Source organism: Silurus meridionalis, chromosome 26, assembly GCF_014805685.1.
Source record: "Silurus meridionalis isolate SWU-2019-XX chromosome 26, ASM1480568v1, whole genome shotgun sequence".
NCBI lineage: Eukaryota > Metazoa > Chordata > Actinopteri > Siluriformes > Siluridae > Silurus > Silurus meridionalis.
The window spans coordinates 15008874-15026411 of NC_060909.1; the positions used below are offsets into that span (position 1 = coordinate 15008874).

Here is a 17538-nt window from a genome sequence, read left to right on the forward strand (position 1 = left end):
TTGAAAACAAGCATTTGAACGTAGTAAAGCCGCAGTAAATCACGATTGAGAACAGATAAGTTACTGTTGTAGACTGTCCCGAAGTTACAAACAAACAGTTTACACAATAACACTTCATTAAACTACACTATTTTCACATGATGAGGATAACAGCATTCACTAACAACCAATTTCATTATCGATTCGATTAGTTGTTGCAGCTCTAATAATAAATAATAAACTCAGTGTTTCAAAGAGAATAAAAACCCATAAAGTTTGGAAACTCACTGTTCCAGCAGTCGTACAGTCGCTCTATTAAACATTTTTCTACTATTGAACATCAGGTAGCTGGTAAGTGTGTAAGTAGTAGTAGAATATAGTAGACCCTTTAGACCAGGGGGTCCAAACTTTTTTTCTACTAAAGTCCTGTATTAGATCTGTTTAATATGAATTGTGTGTTGACACGACGTCTCTCCTGAAGGTTGTCGGTTACAAGACGGAGACAAAAGAGTTTGAATGCGTCCAATTTAAATCTCAAGAGGCGGCAAATTTGGCAAAAGAGAATTTTGACAAAGATGAAATCTCAGCATTCCACAGGAAAGGTTGACTGACGCACGCAGTTATATTTTTAAAGTTTGTTTTTACGTTAGCTAGCTACCAATTTCATTTTGAGGTTATGGGGAAATGTAAATTTAATGAAGTGTGGCTGGATAAAAACTCTTCGTCATTGGTTAAAACCAGTGGACAACGTTTTTGAGGCGTTTTGCACCATATGCAAAAAAAGGATTCAGCTAGGTACAATGGGAATGAAGGCATTAGAGTCTCATGCCAAGTCGTCCAAGCACATAAACGCTCTCAATGGACAAAAACAAACTCCTTCCATCGCCTGCATGTTTCAACCAACTAATGTTAGCCAGCTATCTGCTAATGTGCCTGAAGTGGCAACAGGAGCTAATGTTAGCCAGCTTGCTGCTAGCGCTGCAGACCCTCCAGCTATGGCCGCAACTAGAGTGGATCTGCGCACAGCTTTTGGGTCCACACCAACAATGAAAGCCGAGGTGTTGTGGACTCTTAACACAATCGCTAAACACCAGTCCTACAATGGAAATGAGGGTATCTTTTCAAGTGCATGTTCCCTGACACCGACATCGCTAAAACGTTTACTTGCGGTCCCGACAAAACGGCTTACATAGCCAAGTTTGGTTTAGCTATCCACATCAAAGAAGAACTGCTGTCTGAAGTCAACAAATCGCCGTTCGTTCTTATGTTTGATGAGAGTCTCAACAACCTACAAAAACAAACAGCTGGATGTGCACGTCCGCTTCTGGAACGAGGGACAGGTTCAATTCAGATATCTTATATATATTAGATATATATAAGATATATTTTATATATTTATATATTCTTAATGATGTCCACACATCTCTGCACTGTTACTGCCTTATATTTATTTACTGTACATATGCTTCATATTTATATATATATATATATATATATATAGTCGACTGGTTATTTAGCTGCTAATTCTTAAATACCATAATTTTTTAACCTTCACTTCTGCACATTACTCTTTAATGCCATAGCCTCAGAACCATTCCTGTACTCTAAATTGATGTCCACACGTCTCTGCACTGTTACTGACTTTATATTTATTCACTTTACATATGTTTACATATTTATCACTTGCTGTAAATATGCCATATATTTATCTGCACTTTTGCACGACTGCTACATTTTGCACTTCTGGTAGATGCCAAACTGCATTTCGTTGCTGTGTACCTGTACTATGCAATGACAATGAAGTTCTATCTATCTATGTATATATGGGACATTCCACTGCACAAGACCTGCTGTCGCATCTCAAAGTAAGGATAATCATTTTTTACTTTAAAAGCTCATCAATTTATATTGATAGACTCAACTTGTGTGCATATACTCTTCAGTAACTGCAATATTACATGACCAATTAGTTATTTCCCTTAACAATATGTGCTCATCCAGTCCTCTTATTTGAGTAATCAAATGCAACCCTTTTTTCTCAGGAATGTATGGACAGACTGAACCTCAGGGACTTGGTGTCCATTTCAGTGGATGGGCCCAGTGTGAATTGGAAACTCTTCGACCTTTTCCAGAAAGATCATGCTGAGCAGTATGGAGGTGAGCAGTTTAGAATGCTATTACTGATTGTGGGTGAGTGTGATCTATTAATAATTATAATAATAATGCATTTTATTTGTAGTGCACTTTACATTGAACAAACAATCATATTGCTACAGAGCAAAAATTGATATATGCAGTTCAAAACCATCTCCATGTGATACAAAATATGATTTTGGTTTCTAATATTAAGTTTTGCAATGAAATCTTCAGGTGCTCAGCTCTTTTGTGTGGGTTCAAGTGTGGGTTCACTGCATGGCAGCTGGACAAGTTGCTGAAAGCAATGCACACATTGGTCTTCAATGTGTCCGCCAGGAGAGAGGATTACATCACAGTAACTAAGTCTACTGTGTTCCTCCTTTCTTCCTGTGCCCATCGTTGGGTGGAAAACCTTCCAGTTGCCCTGGAAGTCTGGCCATCACTGCTCTTGTACATGGAAGCCGTGAAATTAAAGAAACTCTCGAACCCTGGAACAGGTAGGCCGTTCTTAAATGCAGTGAATAGGTCTGTGACTGTGTCCTAACCCTGGTGCTTGTGTGGCCTGGTGTGTCATAGTTTTGTAATATATGGCTAAGTTGAAATGTTCTGCCTTTCTGTCTGCCTCTCTCTGTTAGCATCTTATGACACAGTTGCAGCAGCCATGAAGGATCCACTCATCTTGGCCAAATTACAGTTCTACATGGCACTCGCCAGGACCTTCACTCCCTTCCTGAAAAAATATCAGACAGATGAGCCTGTGCTTCCATTCCTTCAGAAGGACCTGACGGAGTTGATGATGAAAATACGCCCAGTCTCGGCCACACCTTCGTAGCGAGTTGGAATAGCAAGGAAGTGTTGTGTAATGGTTTAAAAAGGTCATTTTACAAATGGTTAGGCTGAACCAGGTCATTGAAGACATGTTCTATATTCATGGCTACCTCTCTCTAGAGCATCAAAGGTGCAGAGCTCAGGGTGCTAGAGTTCAGGAGAGAGTGCATGCAGGGACTGTGTAGCATCATTAGGAAAGTGCAGGACAAGAGCCCCCTCAAGTATCTGACTGTTAGGCAGATGGTGTGCCTGGATCCATCAGTAATGTACAGAGACCCAGAAAGATGCAGGAAGCACATGAAAGGGCTGGTTCAGAGGTTTCTCCAGGACACACAGCTAACTGATACTTCTGCAGGTAGGAATGAGAAAGGGAAATCATAGGCTACACATAAATTTATCCTAAACCTGATTGGCTGGTAATGCCCTATAGCCTAATTTCTTTTTTCCCCCCGCATATTTTCTCATCTATTTTGTCATAGGAGATGTCATACTGCAGCACTTTGACAGTTTCCTATCCTTGGAGAGCCGGAGTGAGGACTTTCTCTCCTTTCCTCCCATGCGAGGAGGCTGGACATCTTCCTGAGTAGTGCCATGGAACCTTATCCAGAGCTGTGGTGCTTCTGCAAGAAGCTGCTCATCCTTTCCTACGGCCAAGCTACAGTTGAACGTGGATTCTCTATCAACAAAGAGGACAATATTAAAGAGGACACTGTGGTCACACGGAGGCTGGTGTGTGATTATATTACACAACACGGAGGTGTTACCCAGGTAAGAATGACCCCTGCCTGGACTAGTAAAATGCTTTTGACTTAAAAGTTGACAGAATCAACATAGTTGGCTTCTTGAGTTTGTCACTGACTCTGGTTCTCTTTTCCCAATCTTATACCTAGGTTCCACTCAGTAAAGCGCTACTCGAGAGCGTAGCAAGAGCTAGGACCAGATATCGTGCCCATCTTAAGACAGAGAGAAAGAAAAGGGAGGCAAAATCCCAGGCTCTTAAGAGGAAAGAGGCAGAGGACTGTCTTCAGGAGCTAAAGGTGAAAAGGAGACGCATACAAGAGGTGTGTGAGGGTCTGGCTAGGGATGCAGACAGGCTGGCTGAGGAGGCTGAAAGGAAGGCAGGAAACAGGATGGCTGACCTGATCTCCAGGTCCAACCTCTTGGAGAGGCCATAAGGAGAAGTTGACGGAACTGGCTGTCCTCGATAAAGACATTGCTGCCCCGAGTGAAGAGCTAAGGAGTTGACTGTGTTTCTTAATTTAATTTAATTTATTGTTGAGTTCTGATTTTCGATGTTTATTGTTCAGGGGTCTCTCAGTTCCCCATATTCCCAGCATGGAATAAGTAGCTAGCTCATGTTAAAAAACAACTTAACATTGTCCAGCAAACTTTCTTGTGGCCTACTGAAATGTTTTTATTTTTCACACTGCTTGGCTTATCTTTTACCCATTCCACATTTTTTAAAATAAATGAACACAAGTTCAAGGATTTTGTTTTTCTTTGCTGGTAGGGACGTCAAATAGACTTGTGCATATTTTCCTGTATTTTATTGTCTATTATGGTGTTGTTATGGTTGTTATTATGATCTTTGGTGATCATGATGTGTTACTGTCTTTTACAATGAACTGCATTAACATAAAGAACAGATCATTAGAAAGAACTTTTTTGTGTATGATATTGTGTATTAATGTATTTTTTCGCATGGTAGTTGAACATTGCAGCACTTTTCAAGCTACTATCTCTTATTATATGCTACGTTAACGACAAGCAACAACAGATTCATGTATCATAAAACAACATTTCTCATACGTGCATTACATTTACATGAATGTGTTTTTTCGTGAGCTCATCGGTGCAGTATATTTCATCACTTTCATGCTGTCATCTATTATGATGTACAATATTAAAAACACCAGCAGCAGATTCATAGATCTTTAAAAAAGAATGTTTGTACATGCATTACGTTACTGTGTTTGTTTAATGTAATAATCATTTATATCATGATGCTGCATCACGTCTCATGTTTGTGTCTCCTAGATTTGTGGATTTGTAGTGTTTATTGTGTGATTTAAATGTCGTTATCTGTCATTAATAATGTTATTGTTTACAGTGTGTAACTGTAGTTATAGTACAGTAGCACATACAGTAGCCTATTAAGTAGTGCTGTGGGTTAGTGTTAGTGTTACTAGTATGTAAATGTAGTCAGTATTTCTTAGCTATAAAAACAAAACATGTTTCAAATGTCCCAGACATGTTTAAAAAGTCACACATGGCTTTAGGGGACGATGAGTGGACGTCTCGTCTGTGGCGGTAGAGGAGGATGAGTGGACGTCTCGTCTGTGGCGGTAGAGGAGGATGAGTGGACGTCTCGTCTGTGGCGGTAGAGGAGGATGAGTGGACGTCTGGTCTGTGGCGGTAGAGGAGGATGAGTGGACGTCTCGTCTGTGGCGGTAGAGGAGGATGAGTGGACGTCTGGTCTGTGGTGGTTTGGCAGCACTGGGGTTTGGCTCTGAAGCTGGAAACACACCTGCTCTCCGTCAGAAGAAATGGTTTGATCTGCTTCATAAAGTTTGTGCTGAAAAAAATGTATAATAGAAGATGATTAAAGACATTTACCATCACCTAAAGCTCTTTATTTGTACAGAGTGAGAAATGTCCAATGCAGGTCCACGGCCAGTTGAAACTTCTTTGTGGATTCCACCCTCCTAAAGTGTTCATTTCAGACTTTCAGGTGATCATCTCTTTCATGTCTCTTTCATATTTATTTTTATTTACCAAATCTCAATAAAGTGATGTTTACATCCTTAATCATATAGAACAATGTTTGCTTTCTCTACACCCATGTCTCATCCAGTTATTAAACAGAGGAACCACTGAGATCATTGTAAAAGTTTTTTTTTTTTGTTTTAAACCTGACTTTAAATGTTCCTGATAAAAGTGTGCTACATACACAATTTAGATATCTTTGTCCTTCATCTGACATTCAGAAACTTGATATTTTACCGTTTATAAATATTATATATTTGTGTCATGATTCTACTTTTTTTATTTTAATCCTTAATCGTTGTAAATGTTTATATGTATTGTTGATGAAGACCCTCTGCCAGGATGGAGCAACTGTACGACCTTTATTAATATAATTATTATTATTGAGAAACAAATCACCCATAAAAGCCTCAAACAGGTGGAAAGGTGATCAGGACCATCAGTACCGGAGTGAAGAGGAGAAAAGCGATGTGTTCCTCATTTATTGTCTAATCCTGATCATTAACATAAAATTCATGTACTTGCAGGAAAAAGCTGATAAATTTGACAAAAAAAAAATAAAGAATAAAAGAGCGATAATATTTCCAGAAAGGTTGCAGTGAGCAGAAACGGACCTTCCGGCTAATGGTGTAGGAGACATCATCATTAGCCTCATGCTAGCCGGGTTTGCTAGCGCTGTTTTTGTGTTAACGTTTCTTAGAATATCTGACTAAAAATTAACCAAAAAGACAAATACATTATATTTTAAGGTATTACGATACTTATATTGTATTTATAGCTCACTAAATGTAGAATATTTAGACTGAGGATGAAGACTATTGAAGCTAAGATTAGTTAGCCGGCTAATTAGCCTAGCTCAGTGGTTCTCAAAGTGAGGGCCCTCTAGTGGAGAGTAAAGATATGACAGGTGAGGCACAAGGACCTGCAGGATTTATTTATTTATTTGTTCTTCATTAATGATTTTCAATATGAATAAAGTTCATACAATCAAATCACCACAAACAAACAATTAGGTACAAGTCACTTATACTGCATACACACATTGTATAGTCCTTAAAAAAGTTACACAGATATTAATGATTAGCCTGACCCAATCACATCTTCAAACATCCCCCCTTTTGGGCTCTGTGTGAGCTTGCAGCATCAGATGAAGGTCATAACTATTCATCAGTCGGGAAGAACGGAGCTTTGAGGATGGATTGGACTGTAGTTAATGTCAACGGTCTCCTACACTGACTCAGGACTACTTTTCGCTTCTGATCGTCATCACTGCACCCCGCAACATCGTATATCTGCTATAAATGGACATTCAATGCAACCCAGATGAAGATGGGTTCCCTCTTGAGTCTGGTTCCTCTCAAGGTTTCTTCCTCATAACAGGAAGGAGTTTTTCCTTGCCACAGTCGCTACGGTTGCTCATCATGGATAAATACACACCATTCACCTTAACTGTTGATTTCTGTAAAGCTGCTTTGAGACAATGTCTGTTGTAAAAAGCGCTATAGAAATAAACTTCACTTCACTTGACTTAAAGCGTTACAGTAGTCTAATCTAGATGTAACAAAAGCATGAACTAGTTTTTCTGCATCCTGTAAGGACATCATATTTCTAATTTTAGCAATATTTCTAAGGCGATCCTGGTAATATTATTCACATGAGCCTCAAAGGAAAGACTCGGGTCAATAATAACACCAAGGTCTTTGACAGCCGTACACGCTGAAATAGAAACACCATCCAGAGGCAGGCCTGGATGAAGTGGGAAGATCCACAGAGGGGAGAGGGGCAGGAACAGTGGTCTTTGGAGCCTTAGGAGCATGTTTAACTCGACAGAGAGAGAGAGAAGAGGATGACAGGAAGAGAAGGATATGGATTATTAAATGTCTTTATTGTTGTATGAAAGTTAATGTCACTGTGCAGTTTGGACTCCGGCAAGACTCACTATGGCAGCATAACTAAAAGGGAGAACCAGAAGGTAACACAGACATGAGGGATCTCTGGGATAAGAGACGACCCACCACACCACCGTCAACAAACCTGTGTGAACATGTGAGAGTGAGGGGACGACAACATACAAATATACCAGTTCACCAAACACTCTATATCCATGTTCCCTCCAGATCTGCGCCTTTACCCAAAAAAAATCTACTGATAAAAGGCTTGACTAAATAAATACGTTTTCAACCTCGACTTGAACACTGAGACTGTGTCCGAGTCCCGAACACTGATTGGAAGGCTGTTCCATAACTGTGGGGCTTTATAAGAGAAAGATCTGCCCCTGCTGTAGTCTTCATTATTTGAGGAACCAACAAATAGCCTGCACCTTTGATCTAAGTAGGCGTGGAGGATCATACTGGTACAGAAGTTCACTGAGATACTGTGGTGCGAGACCGTTAAGTGCTTTATACATCAGTAGTAATATTTTATAATCAATGTGAGATTTGATTGGGAGCAATGTAGACTAGAATGTTGAGCTCAGTAGCTCCTACTTTTATACCAAAGACTGTAGAAAGAACATTTACTTATAATCTTATACTCCAGTACTCATGTTAGTTCTCTCTCTCCAGTGTTCTGTATTGTTGAAAGATTTATGATCAAACTCATGATGTCACCCAAATGAGGATGGGTTCCCCTTTTGAGTCTGGTTCCTCTCAAGGTTTCTTCCTCATAACAGGAAGGAGTTTTTCCTTGCCACAGTCGCTACGGTTGCTCATCATGGATAAATACACACCATTCACCTTAACTGTTGATTTCTGTAAAGCTGCTTTGAGACAATGTCTGTTGTAAAAAGCGCTATAGAAATAAACTTCACTTCACTTGACTTAAAGCGTTACAGTAGTCTAATCTAGATGTAACAAAAGCATGAACTAGTTTTTCTGCATCCTGTAAGGACATCATATTTCTAATTTTAGCAATATTTCTAAGGCGATCCTGGTAATATTATTCACATGAGCCTCAAAGGAAAGACTCGGGTCAATAATAACACCAAGGTCTTTGACAGCCGTACACGCTGAAATAGAAACACCATCCAGAGGCAGGCCTGGATGAAGTGGGAAGATCCACAGAGGGGAGAGGGGCAGGAACAGTGGTCTTTGGAGCCTTAGGAGCATGTTTAACTCGACAGAGAGAGAGAGAAGAGGATGACAGGAAGAGAAGGATATGGATTATTAAATGTCTTTATTGTTGTATGAAAGTTAATGTCACTGTGCAGTTTGGACTCCGGCAAGACTCACTATGGCAGCATAACTAAAAGGGAGAACCAGAAGGTAACACAGACATGAGGGATCTCTGGGATAAGAGACGACCCACCACACCACCGTCAACAAACCTGTGTGAACATGTGAGAGTGAGGGGACGACAACATACAAATATACCAGTTCACCAAACACTCTATATCCATGTTCCCTCCAGATCTGCGCCTTTACCCAAAAAAAATCTACTGATAAAAGGCTTGACTAAATAAATACGTTTTCAACCTCGACTTGAACACTGAGACTGTGTCCGAGTCCCGAACACTGATTGGAAGGCTGTTCCATAACTGTGGGGCTTTATAAGAGAAAGATCTGCCCCTGCTGTAGTCTTCATTATTTGAGGAACCAACAAATAGCCTGCACCTTTGATCTAAGTAGGCGTGGAGGATCATACTGGTACAGAAGTTCACTGAGAGCCCAAAGGGGATGTTTGAAGATGTGATTGGGTCAGCCTAATCATTAATATCTGTGTAACTTTTTAAGGACTATACAATGTGTGTATGCAGTATAAGTGACTTGTACCTGACTTGAATCACTGACGCCACATGCTGTTTGTTGCACAAAAGAGTGCTATATATATCATAATTATATAAATATATATATATATATATATATATATATATATATATATATATATATATATATATATATATATATATATATATATATATATATATATATATATATATATATATATATATATATATATATATATATATATATATATATATATATATATATATATATATATATATATATATATATATATATATATATATATATATATATATATATATATATATATATATATATATATATATATATATATATATATATATATATATATATATATATATATATATATATATATATATATATATATATATATATATATATATATATATATATATATATATATATATATATATATATATATATATATATATATATATATATATATATATATATATATATATATATATATATATATATATATATATATATATATATATATATATATATATATATATATATATATATATATATATATATATATATATATATATATATATATATATATATATATATATATATATATATATATATATATATATATATATATATATATATATATATATATATATATATATATATATATATATATATATATATATATATATATATATATATATATATATATATATATATATATATATATATATATATATATATATATATATATATATATATATATATATATATATATATATATATATATATATATATATATATATATATATATATATATATATATATATATATATATATATATATATATATATATATATATATATATATATATATATATATATATATATATATATATATATATATATATATATATATATATATATATATATATATATATATATATATATATATATATATATATATATATATATATATATATATATATATATATATATATATATATATATATATATATATATATATATATATATATATATATATATATATATATATATATATATATATATATATATATATATATATATATATATATATATATATATATATATATATATATATATATATATATATATATATATATATATATATATATATATATATATATATATATATATATATATATATATATATATATATATATATATATATATATATATATATATATATATATATATATATATATATATATATATATATATATATATATATATATATATATATATATATATATATATATATATATATATATATATATATATATATATATATATATATATATATATATATATATATATATATATATATATATATATATATATATATATATATATATATATATATATATATATATATATATATATATATATATATATATATATATATATATATATATATATATATATATATATATATATATATATATATATATATATATATATATATATATATATATATATATATATATATATATATATATATATATATATATATATATATATATATATATATATATATATATATATATATATATATATATATATATATATATATATATATATATATATATATATATATATATATATATATATATATATATATATATATATATATATATATATATATATATATATATATATATATATATATATATATATATATATATATATATATATATATATATATATATATATATATATATATATATATATATATATATATATATATATATATATATATATATATATATATATATATATATATATATATATATATATATATATATATATATATATATATATATATATATATATATATATATATATATATATATATATATATATATATATATATATATATATATATATATATATATATATATATATATATATATATATATATATATATATATATATATATATATATATATATATATATATATATATATATATATATATATATATATATATATATATATATATATATATATATATATATATATATAGAGAAAACAGTGAGGGGTGAGGAGAAAATTATGGCCAAAGAAAGATCATGATAAACAAATATTTGAACTCTTTGGCCTAAATGGCAAGCGTCATGTTCCTTACAGTGAAGCATGGTGGTGGCAGCATCATGCTGTGGGAATGTTAAACTGGGAGACTGGTCAGGATCGAGAGAAAGATGATTTCAGCAATGTACTGAGATATCCTTGATGAAAACCTGTGCTCTCGACCTCTGGGATGACGTTTTTTCTTCCAACAGAACAACGACCCTAAGCACAGAGCCAAGATAACAAAGGAGTGGCTACTAGAAGCTCTGTGAATGTCCTCGAGTGGTCCAGCCAGAGCCCAGACTTGAACCTGATTGAACATCTGGAGAGATCTAAATAAATTGATGTGCACTGACGCTCCCCATCCAAACTGAGGAGCTTTAAAGGCAAATAGGTGTACCAAGCTTATAGCATAATACTCAAAAAGACTTGAGGCCATTATTGTTGCTAAAAGTACTTTAACAAAATACTGAGCAAAGGCTGTGAATACTGATGTATATTCCATTTAATCTTTTTTGGAATAAGGCTGTAACACAACAAGATGTGAAAAAGTGAAGCGCTGTGAATACTTTCAGATGCACTGCACATTATATTTGTTTAATATTATTACAAAATAAAGAAACCAGAAAGAATTAAAGACAATGTATGTTGATCACTCTGGTTTATTTCAAAATATGGTATTTCTAATTAAACTGTCTACTTCGACTCTATGGGTCATGCTAAATTTGTAATATTTAAAACATAGAAAAACCAGATGTCTATCAAAACATAATATGCAAACAGCAAATATCAGGCTGACAAGCCCACTGCCTGAATTTAAAGAGGTCATATGATGCGATTTTGTGTTTGGACAAATCCCAACCCACTGGATCACTAGACAATCAGAGCACACTGCACTTTTTGGAAAGAGGGGCTTTGTAGAAATCAATGTGTTTGAGAAACACAGATCATAAAGAGCTACAATAATGAGCAGTATGTGTAAAATAAAGATTTTTTAACATTAAGGCATGCTTAAATATATTACACCCAATACACATAATAATGATCCTTGCAAATAGCATCATATGACCACTTTAAACATGTGTTTCCAGTCTGAATAAAAAATCTGAAATAAGACACCTGGAATGGAACATTTTGCTGCTTTAGAAATCTCCTTCTTAGACAAATTGACAGCTAACCTTCCTCTATTAGGTCAGATTTTAAAATCTCTAAAATAGAGGTGGAAGAATCCAAAGTTAACTTGCCTTTTTAACAAGAAATAAATCAGAGAGAAATGCACCTTTCACATTATTTGATATGAAATTAAAATCTTGCTTACTGCTCTGTTCCTTGATATTCTGATTCATCTCTGTTCTGAGACAAGTCAATTTCAGTGTCATCCCAGTCATCAGACAATGGAGTGGAGGTAACAGGAGCTGTTTCCTTCCTGTGCAACTTCTGAAGATCTCTTTTAAGTTGATTCTCCCATTGCAACATTAGCTGCATTTTGAGATACTTGCAGTTGTGGTTGAGATTTTGAGGTACTTGTGACCTAAAAACAACATGTTCATTTACAAAATTAACATTTTATCCCACCCCAAATAAGTCAAAAAGAAGGAGGCAAGCAAAAAGGCAAGCAAAACATTGCTGTTAAACAGTACAACAATCCTGAATGAAAGATAAACGTAAACATTTACAGCCTCAATAGTTTTTTCCTTGCTGTGTACTGGTCTTCCAGATGTCTTCTCCTCTCTTGAAAGCATCCCATTTTTACAATTAAGTTTTTGTACACATCTGAAATTATAAATATATATTAATCTAAGAAAGGCATTATAGTTATCAGACTGAGCTGAATGAACATAAACACCAATTAAAAAAGTACATTCCACCCAAAAAAAAAGATTCTGCCATCCTTTATTTGCCCTCATGCCAATACAACCTGTATGCATTAATTTGTTCTTATGAACACAAACATTATAAAAAAAAAAAAAAAAAATGTATATCCAAACATTGGAAATGATATTTAATGGAAGCTAAGAGGTTACATAATGACTTGACATGGGAAGGGAGGCATCCAAATTGTTGTGGAAATAGAGAACATAATACAACTTCATTTACAATTTCCAATAAAAAGAATAAATCTGAATGCGATGTTTGCTCAATATTCCCTTTTTCACTTATTAAACCTTGAGGTGGTTTTGTGGGCGGGGCTTAGGTGCAGGAGAAAAGTACCTCACTACGTACATCACGAGCTGCTCTTCAGGTTGCCTACTAACATGGCAAACGTTAGCACATGCACATACTTGTACACAGACCTGACACATAACATGGGTCTGTTCACTGTTTCCTTTCTGTTTGTACAATTGCACTTATGACAGCTGCAGAAAAGGAGACGACACAAACAGTTTTCTTTATGTTTAGTGTCTGGTCGTTAGCTAGCAGTTAGCTAAATTACACGCTAAAACATTAGCGTTAAATTATATTACAATTCAGTTGTTGTCCAATTTCTGAGTAGGTACGCATGCATGACAATTTTTAGACAGTTTAGCAAATCATATCAACAAAACACAAGAGTTTCTTTACTCTTACCTGATATGAATTGTGCTCTTTTGATGATCGTTTCAGTCCAGTCCGCTTGTTTCCTTGTGTTTAAGCACATGGTTTTTGTTCTTCTGGCAGCAGGTATGAGATAACATTTAAAATGAGATCCTGTACTCCATCACAAGATGATGTTCGTGTTCCTTGTGAATCGACTCTGTGCAGGTTTGAATTTTGTCCCTGTGCTGGTTTGTATTGGCCGCCTCCAGCTGGCGCCGTGACGTCATCATGCCGTCGGTACTAAAAGGGTCTATGAGAGGTACTTTATTTCATATACTTTATATGCCATTGGACAGTTACGTGTCGATTTGAAAAGCTTGGCTCTGATTGGTGAAATTGAATGAACCGCAACATTTAGTTTGAACTACAAAAGAAGTATGATTATATCATGTTTAATATATTTCATATTAAAAGTTGGTACATTTGTATATTTTATATTTATAATGTATTTATGTGTGAGTAAATTAATACACTTTGTAATACAGTTTGTTTTTCAAGATCATGTAAAGCAGGCTGAAGCACATTTTTATGTTAATATTTATTATATATAATAATAATAATAATAATAATAATAATAATAATAATAATAATAATAATAATAATAATAATAATAATAATAATAATAATAATAATAATAATAATAATAATAATAATAATAATAATAATAATAATAATAATAATAATAATAATAATAATAATAATAATAATAATAATAATAATAATAATAATAATAATAATAATAATAATAATAATAATAATAATAATAATAATAATAATAATAATAATAATAATAATAATAATAATAATAATAATAATAATAATAATAATAATAATAATAATAATAATAATAATAATAATAATAATAATAATAATAATAATAATAATAATAATAATAATAATAATAATAATAATAATAATAATAATAATAATAATAATAATAATAATAATAATAATAATAATAATAATAATAATAATAATAATAATAATAATAATAATAATAATAATAATAATAATAATAATAATAATAATAATAATAATAATAATAATAATAATAATAATAATAATAATAATAATAATAATAATAATAATAATAATAATAATAATAATAATAATAATAATAATAATAATAATAATAATAATAATAATAATAATAATAATAATAATAATAATAATAATAATAATAATAATAATAATAATAATAATAATAATAATAATAATAATAATAATAATAATAATAATAATAATAATAATAATAATAATAATAATAATAATAATAATAATAATAATAATAATAATAATAATAATAATAATAATAATAATAATAATAATAATAATAATAATAATAATAATAATAATAATAATAATAATAATAATAATAATAATAATAATAATAATAATAATAATAATAATAATAATAATAATAATAATAATAATAATAATAGACACTGCAAATTGGGACACTTCATATTTAATATACATTTTAATAATACTGAGAGATTCAAGTAATATAACTAAACAATTAAAACTGAAGAAAATATATATTTTTTTAACTTTCTGTAAAATGCATTGGTGGGCCGTCAGGGCAAAGCCTTCTCTGCTGGCCTAAACACTATCAGAAGCACTGACCTACATTTACAACCTACATTCTAATATTTGTCCCATAAAATTTTATTAATTTATTCCCAACAGTTTATTCTCATCGTAGCGTTTCTCTTGGCTGCACTGCTTCCAGTATGTGTATGTGGCTGTTAGATTTTTTGTCCAATCAGATTTCAGCCTCTTTGTGCTGACATGTCAATCTAATCTGCCCAGGGCCTTCAAATTCAGTACTGCTGGCCTTTTTATCATAGAGAATATTAGCAATGGATCCATTTCTTTAACCAATCACATTTCAAATTCGTCTGACAAAATAGCATCAGCATTTTTCGTCCTCTGATTGGTGTTACAGCCAAGTTCGACTAGCAAAACATGTCTGTAGCGCACTGCACACATGAATACATCTAAGATAGATTTTTTATGCCTACAAAGGAAGAGAAATGGATTTAGTCTTGAACATACTAAAAAAATCCAATTTGAAGAAAAGCTAGACATGGTGAGGAGGTTGGCCAACCCCAAAGCTAGCTAGCTTGTCTCAGCCCGGGAAAGGGTTTGTTCATCACTTCCAGACCAGTGAATACGAGTGGTACCACTGGATTACAGCCTCTGAGGAGCAGTGCAAATTATGAGTCTGCATCTCTGGTTAGTAGGTTGTTTTTTATTTACATTTTTTATGCTTTTGTCATGTTATTAGACAAATATTGATTCTGAACTGCTCCAGATGATGTAGGTGGCACAGTTGCGGTGGGAGTGTAGAGGTTTGGAGTCTTAACTCCAGTTGAAATAACTCTCTCTGTTTAATGCCGCGCGTTGTTATATTGCGTTTTTGTATTGTATTGATGGTTTCTATAAGTACCAAATGAATATTCTATAGGCCCACCACTGGTAAAATGTAATTAAAAAAACTAACAATTCCTGGTTAGGAATAAAATGAATAAAAGGACACATTCATTCACACTTAAAATGGATAAAATCACACACAGGTTTATCACATCAGTACACATGTTTAGAACATCGTTATAAAGTTTTTTGAAAGAAGCTTGCCCTATTTGACACTCGGACATTTAGTTTGTTGTGATATTGATTTTATACAACACTTCAATAATCAAGTAGTTAATATAAATAGGCTTTTTAGACACCATAGTCCCTGTTTTTGTTGTGCGTTTCAGAGAAACATGATGTTTTGTTCCTGAATGAATCACCCGTTTAAATAGTTCGGTTCAATCGCAATGATTCATTTATTAAAAGATAATTGCTGCCACCTACTGGCGGTTTAAATTTCACATTTAAAGTATCTCAACATTTTTTTTAATGATCTCAAATATCACTATTCAACGTTTTCTGTTTAAAATATTCAACCATTATTTATGCATTTGCAGGTTAAAGGTTAAATACAGTGAACACTAAAAACAGTGTGTTAATAAAACTAAATGCCACCTTGCAAAGATGTTTTTGTTTGATGTTTTTTGTTGATACTTTCATTTGCTTGGTAACAGCCAAAACGTCTTATTATTTTAATAGGCTGATGAAATGTAAGAATTTGACTCACTTTACACTTTAAGAAAGAAAAAAGCTTTAAGTAAAATCAATTTAAACTTAGAGGAAACTATTAATTACTGTCACTATTGTGCACTGACCACCACACAATAAAAAATTTGAAATAATTAATAAAAAAAAATTAATTAGTTAGTTGTCCATGGCAGTTCTTTAGGTAACAGCATAACATCACATTTAGCAAAATATCGTCTAATTTTAGTTATCAATTAAATCGCATATAATTATCGAGATATTTTTGTCAATATCGCGCAT

The 17538-nt window shown here is 32.0% G+C and overlaps 1 protein-coding gene and 1 long non-coding RNA gene across 2 annotated transcripts in view; one reads left to right on the forward strand and one right to left on the reverse strand.

Annotated features, from left to right (window-relative positions):
• Window positions 1-17538, forward strand: part of LOC124379758 (nischarin-like) — a 143487-nt gene that overhangs the window by 100281 nt on the left and 25668 nt on the right. The gene's annotated exons all lie outside the window — the stretch shown is intronic.
• LOC124379778 lies at window positions 13534-14449 on the reverse strand. The gene is made up of 2 exons (XR_006924532.1): window positions 14125-14449; window positions 13534-13913 (listed from the first exon to the last, which is right to left on the reverse strand). It is a non-coding gene; the product is annotated as an uncharacterized LOC124379778 (long non-coding RNA).